This window comes from Balaenoptera acutorostrata, chromosome 8 (genome assembly GCF_949987535.1).
Source record: "Balaenoptera acutorostrata chromosome 8, mBalAcu1.1, whole genome shotgun sequence".
NCBI lineage: Eukaryota > Metazoa > Chordata > Mammalia > Artiodactyla > Balaenopteridae > Balaenoptera > Balaenoptera acutorostrata.
The window spans coordinates 8,486,460-8,507,835 of NC_080071.1; the positions used below are offsets into that span (position 1 = coordinate 8,486,460).

Here is a 21,376-nt window from a genome sequence, read left to right on the forward strand (position 1 = left end):
TTATTTTATGTAGCATGTATATGATAAAGAGCATATCAAGATTTCTATTAAAATAGAAACTCACATTGAATGCTTGCTTGCAGTGCTGACAATACGCTCACAACTGTTGGTTCCAGAAAACATTGTTAGGAATTTTAATGATTTGAATTGTAAGAAATGCATTAGCATTAACTAAAGGTGATGAAAAATCTCTGGTTCTAGTTTTTAGACTCTCCCACCGCCCCCCCTTTTTTTCACTATTTCCTTTCCTTACATTGGATTTTGTCATATGTATAGGTATAGCCATACGGGGAAATGTGAGACTGATTGTGTCGCAGCAACGTAATATAAAGTGAATGGATCTAAGAGTCAAGATTTCACCAAATGAAATATTTTTAACTTCTATCTTTTACTAAGAAAAGTAAAACTAGATGGAAACCGTTGTATCAATATTACTATTTAGAATTCTAATTATTTAGAATTGTAAGAAGAAAAAGACTCTCAAAAATTGTATTGTGCTCTCCTGTCATGCAAGATGGTGGTAAAATAAAGCTGAAAACCCAGACACTAAGGAGGAAAAAGCAAAGGAAAGGTGAGGTCAGTGGCAAGGTTAAGAAGGATAACCACAGGGCAAAAATGCCCAAGAAAGGGAAACCCACTACAGCTGAAATTCTGTCTTAGTCAGAGGAATCTGCAGGTATTCCCCATCCAAGGAAAGCCATGTGCAAGAGGAAAAGTTCGGCAGTTAAATCCAACATTGAGAGGCAAAAGGGGATGGTTCTTGCTACTGTCACAAGCCAGTTGCTGGTAACAAGAATGGTGGCACCCAAGTGTTCAAACTTGGCAACATATGTAGTTATTATCCTACTGAAGAGGTGACTGAAAAGCCGTTGAGCCACTGAAAAAAACCCTTTTGTTACCATGTGAGAAAACTTAGAGATTGTGTCATTTACAGATCAACTCTACTGGTCACCACAGAGGCAAAAATGTGGCTTTCCTGAAGCAGCTTGCTACTTGTAATTGGATCTCTGGTCCTCAATTTAGTTTCTCTATGCTGAACACAAAAGAAATTTGTCATTGCCCCCTCCACCAAAATTGAAATGAAAATACTCAAACATTGTATTGATGCCTACTTCAAGAAGGAGCTACATAAGCCCAGCCACCAAGATGAGATTCTGGACACAGAGAAAAAAATACCAGGTTACAGAGCAGTGCAATATTCATCGGAAAGCTCTAGACTCTCAAAGTATGCCAACAATCATAGCTGTTCCCAGCTCCATGATTATCTGCGTTCAGTGTTCTCTCTTACAGATGAAGATTATCCTCACAAATTGGTGCCCTAAATTTCTAACAGAGAACGCTAATTAAAATAACTGAAACATTAAAAATATAGTATTGCTTTAAAAGTCATTCATACCAGCATGTTTTCAGTTCAATTAATTAATTTTAACTGATTAATTAATATCTTGAGGTATTGGTACGTATAGAAAATTTACATTTGACCAAAAATAAAATTTTTATGATAGCCAATGTTTCAAAATCTTTTCTTTTAGAATTAGACAACATTTTTGTCATTGAAAAGTTTGATTCTATATGCAAATTGCAATTAACAGGTAATAAAAAGTGAAGTAACAATTCAATACAAATAATAACTTAGTATTATTTTTCCCCAGAAATAAAAGTAAGGTTTTTAAAAAATATAATACTACCTCATTAAAGTCATAATGCTATTGATATACATGAAGTTTTCAATGAACCTGGATTTTATTTTATTTTATTTTTTTTTAAATCTATTTATTTATTTATTTATGGCTGTGTTGGGTCTTCGTTTCTGTGCGAGGGCTTTCTCTAGTTGTGGCAAGTGGGGGCCACTCTTCATCACGGTGCGCGGGCCTCTCACTATCGCGGCCTCTCTTGTTGCGGAGCACAGGCTCCAGACGCGCAGGCTCAGTAATTGTGGCTCACGGGCCTAGTTGCTCCGCGGCATGTGGGATCTTCCCAGACCAGGGCTCGAACCCGTGTGCCCTGCATTGGCAGGCAGATTCTCAACCACTGCGCCACCAGGGAAGCCCTGGATTTTATTTTTTACTTATCATATATCAGATGATGTGAAAGTAATGGTTCACAATTTTAAAGGACATTGATTCTATTTATAGAAATAAGAACAGACACTAGTAGATAAAATATGTATGTTCCATATATAAGAGATTTATTATTAAATAAATAGTAACAAATATTAAGTTTTTCTTATTTAGGGGAAAAATCTAGATTCCATAGAACATAGATACAATGCTTGAAAAAAACAGTAATGCCCAGCTAATGGAGGACTCTGAGGGAAAGGGGCCTGCCTGATATTTAGGAAATTATTGTAGCTAGAATAGGGTTAGTTTATCAGTGTTGCAGTTTGGAAAATTAACAACCATGTATAAAACTTACAGGAAAATTGATAACCAACTATCCTACCATCAGAAAAGTGACTCATTTCTCAAAGACATCCATTGAGATATTTTGCAGCACTTAGGGTTCATCAAAGTGTAGCGTTCGTAATATGGGAAAATAGCCTTCAATAATAACCTTTCCCTTAAAATGGTGGCAATTGCCAAGGGCCTAATATAATTTGGCAAAAAGTGCCTTGTGTACTTCAATCAAGAGCTGATTTAATCTTATTACAAAAACTATAATGGTTTTATTGAACTTCTATCTAGTCTCTATTGGTCTAGTCGGGTAGATAGAAATTCACTTCCTCTTTTTGTTCTTTTCACTTAAGATGCTTTGGAAAAGGAAATGAAATTTATCAAGGTAATGTAGTTGATTCTAACAACAAGAACACTTTGAAGTTAAAGTAGTTTAGTTGGGGAATGTCAGTGAGGCTTCCATGGAGCGCTTAGATGCTTCGTGCCAGTTATAATGGGCACCCTTCTCCCAAAAGATAGGAAAATAGTATTTGTTTCACATTATCTTTAACATCTCCAGCAAGCTATCCTTCGTACACAATTGCATAATTCATCTAGCACCACTGTCTCACATATGGGTGGTTGTATACACTTATCTGAGAGATTGACAAGCTAAAAAAATATAACTTTGATGAACATTTATACTCTCAGATGAAAAAGAAAAAATTAAAGTTTATGTATGATGCACACATAACTGAAAAATTTTGGAGATATAGTGAAAAGTGAATTGTAGACATTGAAGCCCAAGGGAGGGTAAGTTTTGAGATTCTCCAAGAAGCTATTCCTTAGTTATCTCTTTGTGCAATAAGAGGGACTTGAAGAATGATTGATTATAATAGGAAAGATCATGGTGAGCTCAGATGCCTTTGCTCACAATCTTTCAATCCCCAGAGTTGTCTCACTAACCCCTCAACTTCAGTCACAAAACTGGCTTGGTCTCTGGAATAAATCTGGTTCATAGGTGGAAAACAATATGATGTCTCAGCATCAAATAAATCTTATTTTTGTTTGGAATATGCAGTTCCTGTAACTAGGCTTAAGACTATTTGAAATTAAGTTCATGTCTTACATTCCATTTATTAGGAACTTGACACACACAATGTACCCTTGTACATCGCACAGGGGTACCCAGTGCCATGGTCCCTCTGTGACAGAGATCTTTCTCTCCCTGGTGCAATTTTCTTAGTGTTTAGAGACATGTTTTTGAATCTTGGTGCTTGTGACTGGATTCCTGCTACTTATTCTTAGATCTACTCATCCTGACAGGGTTCTTGCTTGGAATTTTGCCTATTTTATGAGAAATTCATTGGCTTTTATCACTGAATAACTCAGACATGATTAACTACCTAAAATTTATTTATTGAATACTCAATATGTGTCAGTAACTGTGCTGAATGTAGAGATACAGTAGTAAATAAAACAATATTTTACCTATCTCCCCGGGATTTACAAGCTAGTGGGGAAGCTGGCATTAGACATGAGCTCAGAATGATGATTTATGTTGCAAACGGCCATGACAAAGAGCTATGGAAGTGTATGTCCAGGTATCTAACCTGGTCTGGATGATCAAGGAATGGCTTCTCATGAAAGGATGTTTGAACAGTGACCAGAAAAGAATTAGCAAAGTGAACATCGGCAGAAGAATATTTAAGCTGAAGGAAACATGTATATAAAGACCTAGCAGCATAAAAGGATGGTAGATTAGAGAAAATAAAACTCGTGATGTCTGAACTGTAAATGGGATTGTACCTGTCTGACTTTTTTTCTAACTTCCCAGGACTTGCTGTGATTACCTGCCCTGCCTTATTTCAAGTTATGTCCACTCCACTATTTTTCACTACATTGATGTCTGAGGCCATGGTCTGAATATAAGGTGACTTTGAGGCTAATCAGCAGAGAAACAGGAGTCAAAAGCAAGGTGTGATACCTGAAACTAGCACAACATTGTTAATCAACTATATTCCAATATAAAATAAAAATAAAAAAGCAGAGTGTGGGCTTCCCTGGTGGCGCAGTGGTTGAGAGTCTGCCTGCCAATGCAGGGGACACGGGTTCGAGCCCTGGTCTGGGAAGATCCCACATGCCGCGGAGCAACTGGGCCCGTGAGCCATAATTACTGAGCCTGCACGTCTGGAGCCTGTGCTCCGCAACAAGAGAGGCCGCGATAGTGAGAGGCCCGCGCACCGCGATGAAGAGTGGCCCCCGCTTGCCACAACTAGAGAAAGCCCTCGCACAGAAACGAAGACCCAACACAGCCATAAATAAATAAATTAAAAAAAAAAAAAAGCAAACCTTTAAAAAAAAAAAAAGCAGAGTGTGATAAAAGTAAGATGGATTAGATCAATGAATAGGATGTGCTGTAGGATACATTCTGTGGAAGATTTAGCAGTGGACCTTCACTGTGAGGAACAGAGTGGGGAATGATGAGGGTTGAAGAGAACTTACCAATAGTGATGTTAAGCAAGAGAGAAATTAACAGACAGAAATAACTATTTCCAGTCACATCTTCGTTTGGAATAGAATGTTCACATTTAAGGTTAATATTTGTTTCTAAATTTATTCTTAATGTATCTCTTTAAAAAAGTTAAGAATATTATTAAGATGTTGGGCTCAATTGCATAATATTGTTTGGACATTTTTTATTGTGATTATTTAGATTAATATTTATGTTGTACACATTATGAGTGACAACAATATGACTCAATTTTTACTAATCTTCCTTATTCAGAATTAGGCACAAATAAGCCCTTACTGTCACTCCGTGCTTATGCACCTAAGTTCTCCAAATCATCAGAGAAATTGGTGTGGGAGACAAGTGTGGAATTGCTGTTTCAAGTCCTCTCCAGGATGACCAGGGTGGGACAGAAGATGCTGCCTGGGGCAGATGGCAGCTGCAGAGCGATGGTGTGATTCAAATTGCTAACCTGGACAGAAGACTTGGTGTAGGTTGGAAGAGGAGTCAGATTAAGAAAGGGAAGTAAGTTTGTCTCTGCCCAAAGCCCAGCTCTCATCTTGAAGCTTTCACAGCAATTTAATGTGTGTGATCTTTTTAGCCAGGCACAGACCTATCCCTTATTTAAATAGACCCAACTTAAGTCTTTTGCTAAGCAAAAAGCAGAAGAGTTAGCTGAAGTATCAAATTCAGAAATATTGGAGAATTCACCAAAGCATTTTCAGAAACCTGAATCGATCTGGGTCTGCTTGGTTTCACCTTAAGGCTATTTTATAAAAAGGTTTCATATCTGAGAGAAACAGAGACACAACTTCAAACACCTTGAAGGGGTAGCAAGGATAGGTATTAGGCAACCTCTAAAATGACCCCCACTGATCGTTGCCTCCTGCTGTGCATGCATTTTTGTTATAAATTCCCTCTGAGTGTGGGTAGACCTAGCAACTCACTTCTAACAAAAAGAATATTGCAAAAATGTTGGGTTATTTCTTATAAGACTAAGCATGCAATTAACGAGCAATTGCACCGCTAGGCATTCATCCCAGAGAAATAAGAACTTATTATCATACAAAAACATGTACACAAACGTTTGTAGCAGCTTTATTCATAATAGTAAAAAACTGACATTAGCCTATATGTCCTTCAACATGTTGATGATTAAACAAGCAGTGTTACACACCTTCCCTGGAATACAAGTCAGCAAGAAACAGGAACAAACTATTGATACATACTGCTTGACGAATCTCCAGAGAATTTTATTGAGTGAAAAAAGTCAGTCCCAAAAGGCTGCATACTGAATGTTCCATTTATATAATAATTTTGAAATGACACAATTACAGAAATGGAGAACAGATTAGTGGGTGCCAGGGGTTAGGGGCAGAGTAGAATGGTGAGAAAGAAGTGGGTATGATTATAAAAAAGCAAAATGAGAAATAATTGTGTGGATGAAACTGTTCGGTATCTTGCTATGGTGGTGGTTACACAAACGTACACATGTGATAAAATTGTCTGGAATTAACTACATATGCAACAAAATACAAGTGAAACTGGAGAAATCTGAGTAAGATTTATGGATTATGTCAATGTCAATATCCAGGATGTGATATTTTACTGTAGTTTTGCAAGATGTTACCACTGGGGGAAACTGGACAAAGGGGACATGGGATCTTTCTATATAATTTCTTACAACTGCATGTGACTACAGTTATCTCAATAAAAAAAAAAATCCATAAAAAGCTAATGGAATGTCACCTATGAAATTAGCTTACAAAAAGACCTGATCTCTCTGTTTCTTGCTGTCTCCCTCTGTCTCTTTCTCTTAGCCCTTGCTCTGAGGGACACCAGCTGCTGCTGTGTTGTGAGTAGCCCTCTAGAAACTTCCATACATCAAAAATTGATGTCTCCAGCCAACGGCCAGCAAGAACCTAAGTCCCATGAATGGCTACGTGAGTCACCTTAGAAATGGATCTGCCCACAGCCACCTGAGTGAGCTAGACAGCAGATGACCCCCAACCTTGTCAAGTCTTGGGGTGACTGAAGCACATGCCCATGCTTCAGTAAAGCCTTGTGACACACACTGAGCAGAGGCACCCAGATAAACCAAGCAGGATTTGTGACCATACAAACTGTAAGATAATAAACATCTACTGTTACATTATTTACAATAGCCAAGATATGGAAGCAACCTAAGTGTCCATCAACAGATGCATGGATAAAGAAGATGTGATATATATATACAACAGAATACTACTCAGCCATAAAAAAGGAATGAAACTTTGCCATTTGCAGCAACATGGATGGACTTGGAGGGCATTATGCTAAGTGAAATAAGTTAGAGAGAGAAAGGAAAATACTGTATGATATCACTTACACGTGGAATCTAAAAAATACAACAAACTAATGAATATAACAAAAAAGAAGCTGACTCACAGATATTGAGAACAAACTTGTGGTACCAGTGGGGAAAGGGAAGTGGGGAGGGGCAGTATAGGGGTAGCAGATTAAAAGGTATAAAATATTAGGTATAAAATAAGCTACAAGGATATATTGTACAACACATGCAATATAGTCAGTATTTTATAATAACTATAAATGGAGTATAACCTTTAAAAATTGTGCATCACTATATTGTACACCTGTTAACTTATACAATATTTTACAGCAACTATACTTCAATTAAGAAAAGAGCGAAAGAGAAAAAAGTTAAACATCTGCTGTTTTAAGCTGCTGTGTTTTGAGGTAATTTGTTAGGCAGCAGTAGATAACTAAGGGAAGAATCATACACCTGACAATGATAGATCCTAAAAAGTCTCTACATTTAGTTCCTCACAATGTCTCACAGGATGGCAATGCCCCCATTCTCCCTTCACCTTTCATCCCTCTTACAAAAACAAATAAACAAACAAACAAGCTTTAGCGCCATGAGATATTTGTCCACTTCAGCCTTACTCCAGCCTGCTCTCAACTTACAAGGCTAACGGGTGTGAATCCCTTGTTCTCTGGCTTTTGTTGGGTTGGACCAATGAGAAGGCACCTCAGGAGACCAGCGGGCAGGAGGGGAGTGAGGTTATTTTTTTCTTTCCTGGCTCCCTCCCTGTAAGGTCACCTTGAATAAGCACTAAGGCTGATCCATTGACAGAAGTTTCTCCCCTTCTTCAAGCAGCCTGAGGTCCTGGACTCTGAACTCTTTTTCTTCCCCTCAGGTCCAGGGGCAAACAGCATCCCTGAGGCTGTTAGCACTGCATTCTTGTATCGATTCCTTGTGGTTTCCCTACACTCCAACCACACCTCTGCACATAGTCCTTGGCAAATTATCCCACTTTGCTGACGTCATGTGCTTCTTGATGAGACTCAATGGTTTTTCCATCTTACTCCCCTTTCTCTTCCCTCACACTCTTTTTATATCTTTGGGCCCTTTCCTTCAAGATAAATTTTTTCCCTTTCTTTTTTTTTCCCTGGATTTACCTTGATGTTCTTTCTAATGTTAATCAATTTAACCTTTCCAATTTTCTTTCAGGGCTTGGAACTAGGCACCACAAAGATTATTATTAGAAGGCAGAAACTGGCAAGCAGTTGCAAAGGTGTTAATTATTTTTATTTAGGACCACCTTTTACAGCTGTGCAGCTTTTGTGTGGCAGAAAATTCTCCAGGCAGAGAGAGCAGAGGTTTGAAATCCATACTAGACCATGCTCTACCTGCCAGACCTTGGAGCAGGACAGTCCCTGACTCAGGAAAGTGGCGCATGTATTTTCTTCTAAAGGCAACTTCTGCTGGCCTGGCTGTGCTCCCAGAGGGGTCTCTCTGCTGCCCAGTGAAGACCCTCTTTCTAAATAACACCAAGGACATTCTATGCTCTCTGAGGCTCTGTTTTGTCTCTGTCACATTAAGATCATCATTTAAAATATCCTGAAAATATGAAAGAAGAGTTTGTGAATCAGGGTGTGTGATTTTTAGTAATAGGAAGCTAAAAAGGACATTTGTACTCTGCTTAGGTAAAAATAACCATCGTGTTTCCTTTTAGTTGGCAAGTTTTCATTCATTTGTAATATCCCTGTGTTCATCATCTATCAGATTTCTGTAGCCTACTGAATGGCAGCCAGCACGACTGGACTTCAATGAAAACATCAAATTAAGCCATAATGTAAGATATTTTTAAAGCTAATTTGGCACCTCAGTTTCACCAAAGCCCTATGTGTTTAGAGATCCTCTCGCCTGAATAATGCACCCTCACGATTTATCAGTTGAATAAGATTCAAATGCAAGTGACAAACACACACATGAGCAAAGCATGCACATGGAATGTCATCTTTGAAGTGTTAAGGAGTCTGGATAAAAGCTGATCTGTGAATTATCCAGAAACAACAACTCTCATTCACTCATTCATTCATTCACAGCACAAGCTCTTTGACTATCTTAGGGGAGCCTTCATTTTGAGGTCCCTGAGTCTGCATGTTTTACTACTTTTTTTCTGCACTGGGTCTGCAGTGCAGGGAATGATGACAGCCACTCTCTGGGAAGCTTGTTTCTACGAATGATGTCTCTAAAGTTGCCCTGTGACAAGGCTGTCTCGGTGGAACTGAACCTTTCCCTGTGCAGCCTAACCAAAAGGTACTGTGAAGGTTCTGGGCAATGATTTAATTTGGTGTGACTATGATGTTTACAATGAATCCGTATCAGCTTTTCTTGAGTTTAAAATACAGCACAGTTTTACTTCTACTAAATATTCTCTGTGTAAACGTTTAATTTCTTGAAGTTCTAAATGTTGGACGCATTCTCATTAAAACTGCACTTTCATATCATCTCTGCTGTGTTGATAAATATATTACAAAAATATCAAGGTTTGGAAAGATCATTTTAATCTATGATGTGTATTATTTGAAGTATTTGACATGTAAGGTAGGTAATGAGAAGATACAATTTTGTATTTTACTGGAATTTAAATAGCACTTTTTATCAAAAATAAATAAATATAAATGGGAAATGGGGCAATCATTGAAAGTAAGATGTTTCTCAAACATAGAATATAATAAAGCTCCTTCAAAATATGTGATTTTATTTTTCTAAAGAAATATATTCTCTCCAATAAACATCTAGCTTTTTTAGATAAAATAAGGTAGTAGACAGAACAAACATTTCGTGCACATAGAGCTTTCAAGATTTTTATGGACATTTATTTATAAATATGTGCAAGCATTCTTTTTTCTATATTTTCTCCTTGCTGGTCAATTGCAAACTGATCACTTACAATTGTACTTGAGTGCTTAGTGACCAGAAAATTTACAAATGCTTCTGCTGCCAGAGAAACTGAAAGTGCACAAGCAGATTGAAGGAAATACTACAGGCAAAAATTAGGCATCATTAGTTACCCCTGCTAATACTGCAGAAAATTGGAAAGCTTGCCTCGTTGAGAATTGGAAAACATTCCTGAAGTTTATTTAAAACGACTGAAAAGACTTTTATGTATACATAGATATCATGATTTTGGGACATTGTGTTGTTATACCTTGTAAGTACATTTTAAAATTCATTTGCACTTAATAGATCTAAGATACTTTTTTAAAATTCCAAACTTTTTATTTGTATTTTATGACTATATATTTAAAACCTTACATAAAGACAAAAGTTTTAGGACATAAATGCTAGAATTTATGACTAGTTCTATACTAATATAATTGTCATATTGATAGTCTAGGCTAACTGTCAACAAAAATTATGTCACATTTAAGATCTTTCTTCTGAACTTTTCCTTACTAAATCATTAATAAACCATTAGACAATCGGGGTTTTCTCAGTAGACTGACTAAACTTAGTATTACATTTTAATACTAAGATTAGTATTAAATCTTAGTATTTAAGATTTAATACTTAAATTAAAATTCAAGTATTAAATTCTTAAATTAATAGATTCAGGTGGAAAACATATTTATTGAACACATACTATGTTTAATAGCATTATTTTAGGTGTTACAAAGAATTCAGAAATAGAGGACGTATATTATCTAGTGAGGGAGACTTACATATCAATAACCAAAATACCAATCAGATGTTTTAAATATTCTGATGGAGGTTAAATGCATGCTGACAACATTAAGAGAACAGTTATTTTGTGTTGCTTCATATATATCCTTTGTCTTTGTAGGTTTTATTTTTTGCCATGTAATGACCTCCCTCTGTCTCAGACCTCCCTCTCTTTCTCCGTATTTGAGAATGAATAAGAGAGAGAGAGAAAGAGAGAACGACTATTGTGAGGCAAAATAAACGTCTTTAAAAAATGTGTGTGTGTGTGTTGTTGTTGTATTTGTTTTGGGGGAGACCACAGCTGATTCCTCCTATACATTGTTTTTTTTCTTTCTTGTGCCACTAATGGCTATATACTTTTCTTGATATTTTCAGTGTTTATGCTTACATATGACCTTACTGTCAATATCTCTGTCAAGTACATTTCCTCAACACCTGTTATAAAATGCTACAGGCTTCCATGCACATGCAACACCATATTGGAATGATCCAGTTCATTTGACATAATGCAAATAGGTAGAGTACATGTTGCCTAACATATTTAAGCACCATTATATTTTGATCAAGGGAGACTTTGGGAAGATTTTGGATGGCATAACATATAAAGATTCTTTCAGCACGCTTATTATTGAAACCAATAAACCAAAGAGATGCCATTGAGAAACATGCCCTTTTTGGTTAAAGATAATGCTGAGACATATGATAAAAGATGTGTAATTAAATTAGGGCTTTCACATAGCCATCACACCTTTATCCATAAATATAAGTGGGTATGCATATTATTTTGTAAAGTATATGGATTTCTAGTTTACTTTAAATCCTTTCTGAAGAGTTTTTGATTCATAAGTTTCTTTAAAGAAATAAAAATGGGCACACATAAGACATTCATTTGTAATTTTTATCTTTGAAGCATGTCTTATATATAGAGGAACCATGAAGCATTTAGCACCATTAGTATGGAACTGATAAAAAGTTTTATCAGCCACTGATTTCTCATGCTGTTAGTGTGGAACAGAGTCAGCATAATATAGAATAGAAAGAAAATTTAAGATTAATTAAATTACTTCATTTATTCAATAAAAATCTTTTATGTGCCTACTACGTACACTGCCTTTGTTTGGCCTTGTTGATTTATAACTGAGTAGGGCCCAATTCCTGTCTTCAAAGAATTTTTATCACACACACACATACATACACACCCATCTAGCAAAGATTCTTCTTCCAGTTCAGGCATAAGATGGTAACCCATGAAGACACAATTATTTGGGAATAAACAGTTAAAAACAAAACAACAACACTGCCAAAAAGTATTTTTTCTTTCCTTTTCAGACTGTAATTGCATATCCTTTTTTTTTTTTTTTGACAGCAAGGGGAGTCCAGGAGACAGGTAAGATGCTTGGATGCATAGAAATAGCCACAGAATGACAGCTATATGAATGTCTATTTTGTTGCAAGCCACTAAGGTAGGTACTTAGCACAGTATTACTTTCAGATAGACACTGATGATAATGATCACCATCCTTAATAAAAACCATATGACAAACACAGGCTTCATTATAAACGTTATATTCTTCCCGAGTTTAGGGCCATGATTCTTTTACTTCTGTATAAAACAATAATATATGTATTCCATTATGTACAGTAAGTGCTCGTGTTGTATGACTAAACTTATTTTATTTTATTCATCTTCCTGAAATAGCCTGAGTTTTACTCTGTGTTGCTAAAATTTAAGCCTTCAGTTTGTAATATGTTACTTTTCATTGTTCACTGAAAAATAAAATTTCAAAGCCTACTGAATATAGTTTTATAAAGATTTTCACCTGTACAAGTTATTGCTTAAATTATAGCTTTCTGATGTCAAGAACTCATTAATTTTTTTTTAAATTTGCAGATGTTAACCCAAGTAAATGGTCAATACAAATTATCTAAAAATTTCTAGTAAATGTGGCTTTCCTTTGAGTGATTATCAGGAAAAGGAAAGCCAGCATCTACTGGAAAGGCACAGTTCCACTGTAATATGACATGCTCCCTGAGCATGGCTAGTCTTAGTTCCTTATTTAGTCTTTGAGAGTTAACAAAAATGCAGGCATGACTATAATGAGCATCAAATAACAAATTCAGTAGGAAGGAACAAAAATAATATTGGATTCACAAGCTGCACTGCTGTCGTTGTTTATACACAGGGCTTAGCCTTGATTAGGTGGCACGGGATGATGCAAATGGCATAACAAATCTCTATTAATTGCGAAAGATTTCTCAAAGGATATAGATTTTAAATTCCCCTCCAAAGGAGTTGAGTAAGAATGTTGGAGAAGAAACTCTTCCAGATATGATAGCTTGTTTCCGTACAGGAGTAAGAGAAAATTTGGTATGTTGGAGAGGAATTGCACTTCAGGGGTTTAGTGAGAGGCTCTGAAGCCTATAAGTAAGATTACTGTGTACATGCTGTGACCAGAGATGATTAGGTTAGGGTCTGGGAAACTGAGTGGCTGCTGTGATGGCAACATCATTTAAGGGGAGCAAGTTGAGATGGAAAGTCCAATGAGATGATCATGGTGATGATGGTGATAATACACACATATATAACTTATTTACATATATAATATATATGGATATGTTTATATATATATGGAGCTCAGTTTATAAAACTCTTCTACTTTTTTGCTTTTAATTTTCACTAAATCCTGTGTTTAAGGCAATTATTAATACATATTAAAAGATAAATATATGTGAAATGACATGTCAAAGATTCAGAAATATGTAATGGAGAAGGGAACTGAATCCAGATTTTCTGGTATCTGGTCCAAGGCCCTTTTGGAGAGAAAATAGCAATGCTTGCTAATGAAGCAGCTGGGTAAGATGACTTTTCTAAGGTTGGTGATTCATTTATTACTGTATAATGTGATTATCAGCCAAAGATGCCTTGCTATCTTCTTGTTAATTCAAATTTGTCTGTTTAGAAATCTGACTAGAAGAAAACTAAGGTTATTTTAATTATTCTCTGGAAGAAAAACTTGGGTAAATTATCAAATTTTTCACTTCATGAAGTTGTTTTTGCCTACTGGTATAAGGACTATTGCAAATGTGCACATTGTATGAGTTTTCACCAAGGACAGCCTCCTAAGCAGTGTTATGACAAGCTGATTGTGCTAAGCACTGATGGCCATGGGAAGTTTGCCTGAGTGAAGACTGGAGAATCAGACCCAAGCTCTTGAGTACAGAGACTATAATTGGTAAGAGACCTTAACTCGTGAGAGGCGGTAAAATATATGTTTCAGAGTTTTAAATAAATATATCACCATTTCAGGTGAATTAATAAGGTATGCCTTGAGTTGTAGTTAAATATATGGTCACTTGAGACTGTGTAGTTTCTTTGGATGTAATAGAGGAGAGATTGTCATTGAAAATACGCTAACCAACAGTTCCTACCCAGGGTAATTTTACTTTTATTTTTAGTTCATGATTTTTATCATCAGAAAACTGATAACTACTCTTTTAGACCCATCCATTCAAGAGAATGATGTTCTTACTGATTAGGATGGTTGCATAGAGGAGATTTGTTGTCTATTCTGAGGGTGAGCTATTCTAGCCTTGAAATATTTGGTGTAGCGAGAACAGTACATGGTTTATGGGCTCATTCTAATAGAATGCAGCTCCATCTCTCATTTTCCACTGATAGTTAAACCATTAAAGAAACAGTTCACAAGTACCAAATTAAAAGAAGTCGACGTGAATCCGAAGTGCATCTAAACCATTTTGGTTTCCAGCTACGATTCATTCAAATGGCTAAGAATCAAGTTTAATTTGATAATTGGTAGAGGAAGTACATATTTAGGGCTATCTCCCACTAGTTAGACCTTTAGTTCAGTAAATATCATCTGCACGTTCTGGCAGACGCTATCTGCAACGACGCCCAAATGAGAAAAATCCCCCTCTTCAGTCACAAATTTACTAAATGATATTATGGCACTTGAAGGGTTCTTAGTATGAATTCACCTCAATAAGTCCAAAATAAGGCTGACATTTTGTGCCGAGAAATAGAAAATGAACTAGTTATTCAGCATGGAATGACCAAAAATATTGCAAAGCATTTCTTGCAAATCCAGAATTTAATAGGGTGTATTGTTCATTACAAAAGATCATTGTTCTGACTAACTTTTCCAAAGTTGTATAAGCTTAAGGATACTTGTGTTCACAATCACAGCCCTTCTGTTGTCCACCACGAGTTCAATTCTATGCTACTCTTTTGGAACTTTGTTTTTTATCATGAAGTAATCAGTTAATAATTTATATTTCAGTTCATTGGATCTTAAAACCCATGTTTTGCTGATTATAGAAGCAATATTCAGGAGGAATAGAAAATAGGGAAATAGAATCCAAGCTGAACAAAAGACAATTAAAAATAAGATGATATAAATGACAGGATTTTTAAAGATTATGGAATATCCATCTCATGGATATTGTTTAAAGATATTTCTGTAATGACTCAGATGCTTGCATGTCCTTATGCTCAATCAAAGCTGTTTATTTCATACCAAAGTATGAGCTACAGATGATTTTTCAAGTTTTTTTTTCTGCTAGATATTTAACAAAACCTGGTCACAAATAAGCTTTGGAGAAGAGTATTTTTTCTTATTGGTGATTTAGATTGGCTGAGGAAACAAAGGGTAATTTATAACTTTAATTTACTAAAAGCATGTGAATTGAATATGCTTGGATTCAATAACGGTACTGTGATGCTTAACTCCAGCTGTATCTGTCTTTGCGAATGGTGATTAAAAAAGGCAAATTTGCTTACATCTTTCCTTGCTGACACTGAGGTCATTACTTTATGGGTTTGCTTTCATTTGCTCATCCATAGTAATTTCTATTTTTGGCTACTCTTGCAAAAAAAAATCAGATGCCCTGGATCAAAATAGATACTCTCATAGTGCAATTATAGCACCAGGCAAAAGCTACTGTATATGAAAAAACAAGAAGAAAAGGAATATGCCCGGTTTTATCATAAAACATAACCAATAACTTTAAGATACTTAACGCAGAAAAAACATTCCCCACACTGCTCTTTGTTACCACATAAAAATGCCTTCATAATGGTTATTCCTTGACACGAGGTCTTTATAAAAGAAATAATTTATTGCCTTACCTGTAACTGAAATAATGGCTAAATCATTAAAAAAAAAAAAGTCTAGTAGCTCCTTCAGAGTAAATCTTCCACAACTTGCTACAGTGCTAATCATAAGCATGTTATACAGTAAGTTAGCCCGAAGCTAAGTTAAGCAGGCAGATTAGGACTGTAATATAGTATCAGGACTCATAAATCAAGTGTGCTTGCAGATTTCCTTTCACTTTCTGCTCCTTCTTACAGTTCAGACAAGTCATAATTACACATCAGTAGGCATTGTGAACAGAGGAATGAGCTACAACATAACGCACAATAAACCCTGTCATATAAAAGCAAACTGGATAAAATAACAGAAGCAATACTCCATTTTACAACATCACACTAAAGAATTACACTGTGCCATTGTGTATTATTCTGATCAATCATGAATCCATCCACAATTGACAGCTCAGTGGGCAAAAACTTACCATTGAAGAATAGTTTCCAGTTTTATTATTTTCTTGTTTGATTATACACATTAAACACAAGACTGTGTGTGATTCTGAAAAGCCACAGGTACATAATATAACGCTGCCCTGCACACATTGCAATTAAATAAATTCTGCTAATGCTCTTTTAAAGCTTTCTTTTATTAGACATGCTTAAAATAATTCATACCGGATGAAATGTAAGTGGTTCTTTATTCATGTTTTATTAGTATTATAATTTTGAGTAATTATTCAGGTATTCTTGTTACCTTAGACCAAAGAGATGTTGACTCTGAAGTCTTTTCTGTTATTTTCAGGCTTAGATGATATTACCACTAAGCTCAAAAGACCCTCCTTTATCACTAGGTTTGAGCCGAACATTGAAAATGGGATTTAATGAAACATGAGCAAATATTGGTTGTTTCAATTCTAATAAAACATTTAAAAGAACTAATAAATGTAAGGTAATTGTTGAATGCTAATCTAAAATTGCTACTACCGGTTTTATTTTATAGTTGGAACTCAGCAGGTGTTGAGGGGATATATTTTTCACATTATTCATCAAATGCAGTTTTGAGAAGCACCAAGGTGTTTTTACCTACTCCACATTCATAAGAATTTAATTACAGTTAATATATTAAAGATATCAGAAATATAGAGAAAATAATCTTAGAGCCAGAGAGTAAATTATATGCCACACTGGAATTTCCTTCCAGATGCTACTGGGGCCACATTTTAACTATAATTCATGTGTACATGAAGGAGATTCTTTTGAGAAATGTGGAGTTCATATAACTACTTTTATTTAAATTACTGATTTTTAAAAATTTTTTCTCCATAGGACACTGTTTTAAGACTGTTAGGATTTAAAGAGAAACAACGAAATCAATGATTGGAGGGAGACTGGAAGAACCAAAGGGGGTGAGTGTGATTTAGTCACATTTTATGCAAACACCAGTGACCTTGAAACTACAAAGCCTGAGTTGAGACTTCAGTTGACCTAAACTCTACCATGTCCTTAAGGGGCAGAGCCACATTTTTGATGTCTATTCACAGAATGTAATACTGTATTTGGGGCATAATTATTTTTTCCAGGAAAAAATCCCCTATACCCTTATGCTCCCAGAAGATTCTGTGCTAACCTCTAGCATAGCAGTTTATTTGTTGCATAATAATTGTGTGTTTACTCTTGTCTTTTTTTGAGGTCAGAACTGTCTTATTTAACATTTCTATGCCCATGGTTAAAGGATAGATTTGATTGTTATAGAATTCAAGCTCAAATATTCATTTAGTCTTGGCTCAATAATAATGATATTAATAATATTGATTGATGGTGTAGTATATGCCAGGCACTGTGATATATGCTTTATAGACTAGATCTCATTTAATCTTCAGAAAAATTGGATGTCTTTACCCAGCAGTCCAACTCCAGAGGCTCTGCTGTCAACTATGCTCCACTCCCTTTAATTTCAGGCCAGCTTCTTCATCTTTCCTAATCTTAGTAAATTTAATTCCCTCCTCCATGAAGAAGTTTCTATCAAAATGGTTGAGGTCAAAGTTTAAGTCTGGGCAAAATCCCATGCTGGTCAGGGTGGAATCCCACAGGAACCTGTACTGAGAATGTCTTAACAGAGGGCCTTGACATGGCCAGATCCACTGGAACACCTCTTGTAGGATTTGCTTACACCTTTCCTTCCTAACCCTGGGGACACATTGCTTTATGGGTTTGCTTGTATTTACTAATCATCTAGTGTTTGTTTGTATTTTGTTTTATCTTGTTTGGTTTTGTTCAAAACTTCTGAAAAAATCATGGACAACCTTCCAAGAAGCTAATTATTTCTCCAGTATGGAAGGCTGGGTCCTCTTTGAGTTCCATGGTTGAAAACTGCAGGATTAGGCCAGAATAATTTCTTACATTATTGTCTTGCTATACTGAAAACATGGGCATTACTTTCCTACCCCAAGTAATGTTTAATTGCGGTTGGATCCACTAGTCCATTTAGGCTCCGTCAGTCAATTAAGTGGGGATAAGGGTGAGAAATTAGTAACTTGGCACTATGTCCAAATTAAAACTTTGTTCTTCAAGTATTTAACAGCTTATCTTTTAGTTTGTTATTGTTGAAACATGACCTTAAGGGAATGAAGGAATCCTATGAAAGCTGAGCAGACTTGGATTCAAGAGAGGCAGGAGCCTTCAGATAATTCTGAGTAGGAATTCTTAAGTGTGTATAATTAAAATGTTTTATAGCCCTAATATTTCATTTTAGCAAACAATTTTCACCTCTTTCCTATTGTGAGGCCTTGATGTCAGCTGTTGGTAAATATCCCCAAGGAAATGGTAACCTTGTTATATAAACCTTTTGATTAGTTGTATTAGTGAAATTAATACAAGGCGAGCAGAAAATGGGAATAAATGGGAATAAAAAGGGGGCAAAAAGACCTTATTATGTCTTACCATCTACAGACTGGGAGTACAACACCTAAATCATCGAGAAGCCTCTCTCTCTTCATACACATGCCCAGAGTTAATTTATTGGAAATTACACTTAATACCAAGGTCAGCAGCTTAAGTTTCGAACTGTTTGACTCTTCTCCATTAAAGTGTGGATCAAGTCAAAAATTTATGACTTAGTTACTTAAAATTGACAACAGATCAGGCATTTCCCAACAAGGAAACAGAGTAGGTTATGAAGATCTAAAAATCCTCAAATGTAGAAACTGAGTAAAAAGGGATTAGCAGCTCTGTCAAGCTGAGAGGTGGCAGAGGGTAATTTTGTCTTTATCTTGAAATGTTGCTACTAACATCAGGAAGAATTAGTATAAAAAGTCTTATATAAGACATCTGTTAACTTGGTCAGCCAAATTAGAAAAAAAATTCTTTAAAATTTCTAAATAGTCATCACTTTTCAATGGGTATCAATGTGGACAGCAAAACTGCATGAAATACAAATACAGTTGAACTTCAACTGTATGAAAAAGACATCTTGGCAATAGCAAATATCTGTTGGAATATATAGATACTGAAATAATGAGTAATTCATAGTTGATTTGCAGTTTGGAGATTATATAAATATATGCAGCCGTACGGTTAAAAAGGCTTTTTCTTCCCCATTTATTTTCTTAGAAAGTGTTATTATCTAGCCTGTTTAAATAGCAACTATGCAAATTTCTCATGCTTTATAAATGTTTCACCAAAGAATTCTCAACCAATCAATTAATTCTATTTTTTTTTTTTTTCCTGATTGTCAGCAGATGAGTATCTTTTGAGAATGGTTCTTTTTTTTCTAAGTTGGTTTCTGTAGAACTCTGACTCCATTTCCTGTAGAAGTCTTTTGGGAAGGGAGAAAAAAGTGGATCATATGAAAGGAATTGTTTTCTCTTCATGGAAGTTAACCCTTTATTTTTCCTACCTCTCTCTCCTTTTGACTAGAATCTGGAGGAGAGAAAAACATAGGATAACAGCTTTGATGTGAAAATCTGGTTTAAGAAGGGTTACTTAGTAAGTATTTAGATCATTAATAGGCATTTGAGTTTATATTCATGTCAAACTGCCTCCAACTTTTATTTATATAAATGTCTGTGGGTGCAGAAGACTGGAATTAAATCTCTGAAATGTAGAATCTCAATTTTAGAAGGACTGTTTTAGAAGGAACATCCACTTACAGGTGATTTTTAAAGCCATGAGCCTGAATGAGGTCTTCAAGGGAGTGAGTATAGGCCAAAAAGAGAATCAATTCTATGAGCAAGTCCTTTGGCACCAAGCATTATGAAGGTGAAGAGAGGAAGAAAAACTAGTAGGAGACTAGGAAGAAGGAAATAGTGAAGTCGGAGGAAAATCAAGGGAGTGGGTGTCTGGAAGGTGAGTGGGGAAAGTGCTTTCAGATCAAGCATGCTAGAAACTGAGAACTAGGCAATGCAAATGGCAATGTGGAGATAATTCATGACCTTGACAAAGCAGTGTTTATGGTGTTTCTAATGGGCTTCAGAGAGCATGGGCATAGAGAAACTGGTGAGAGAAAGTCTGAAATTTCCTATAAAGAGGAGCACAGGTTTAGATTAATAACTGAAAAGGGAAATAGGGTTGAGAGAGATTAAGATGGACAAAAATAACAGCATGTTTATAGGATAATGGAACTGTGTAGAGAGGGATAAAATGATGTTTGTAGGAAAAAATTGATGGTATATGTTGGAGTGGGAAAGAACTGGATCTAGTATACAAATGGAGGAGTTGACTTTAGTTAGGAACACCAGTTATATCTATAACTATGAGCTCTGTCTAGATCCATCCATAGCCAGATTGCTCTATCTTTCTACATATGAATCTATATCACACACATAAATTATAAGTAACAGAGTTAGATGGTTTCACTTGCTGGTAGGTGGGCAGATGTGGTATTTGGAGTTTGTGAGAATTCTCTTCTCACTGCTTCAGCTTTCTCAGTGGAGTGGGAAGTCTGGTAATCCCCTGGACATAGGATTTGGGGGAAGTGCTGGAGTTTGGGGTAGACAGAAGGATGCAATAAACTAGGAGAGTGAGATGAGAAAAGCATAGCATGTGTGTCTGACAACATTAAGGATCTTGTTAAGAATTTAAGGCAAGAATAAGTTGCAGGTTTGTGTTTTCCTCCAGCCATGGGCAGGCATAGAGCAGGGAGAGAGTTGTATTGACCTACTGTTGTGATTTGTCAAAGAGTACAATAAAGCAGCAAGAGAGGCCAAGGAGTTGGGATTGTAAGCAAGGGAATGATTACACTGATTGACCTTGGAATTCAAGCTGTGAAGGACTGGTGTGACCTCTTACAACATCTTCCTAAGTGGCATCCTTGGTTGCTTTCTCCTTTTATCCTTTATGCTGCCACAAGTTACCTATACTCCATAGCACAA

General features: G+C 36.0%; 1 pseudogene; it reads left to right on the plus strand.

Moving 5' to 3' along the window:
• The first annotated feature begins 507 nt into the window (after nt 1-507).
• Nucleotides 508-1,322, plus strand: LOC114238049 (60S ribosomal protein L6-like; annotated as a pseudogene).
• The last annotated feature ends 20,054 nt before the right edge of the window (nt 1,323-21,376 follow it).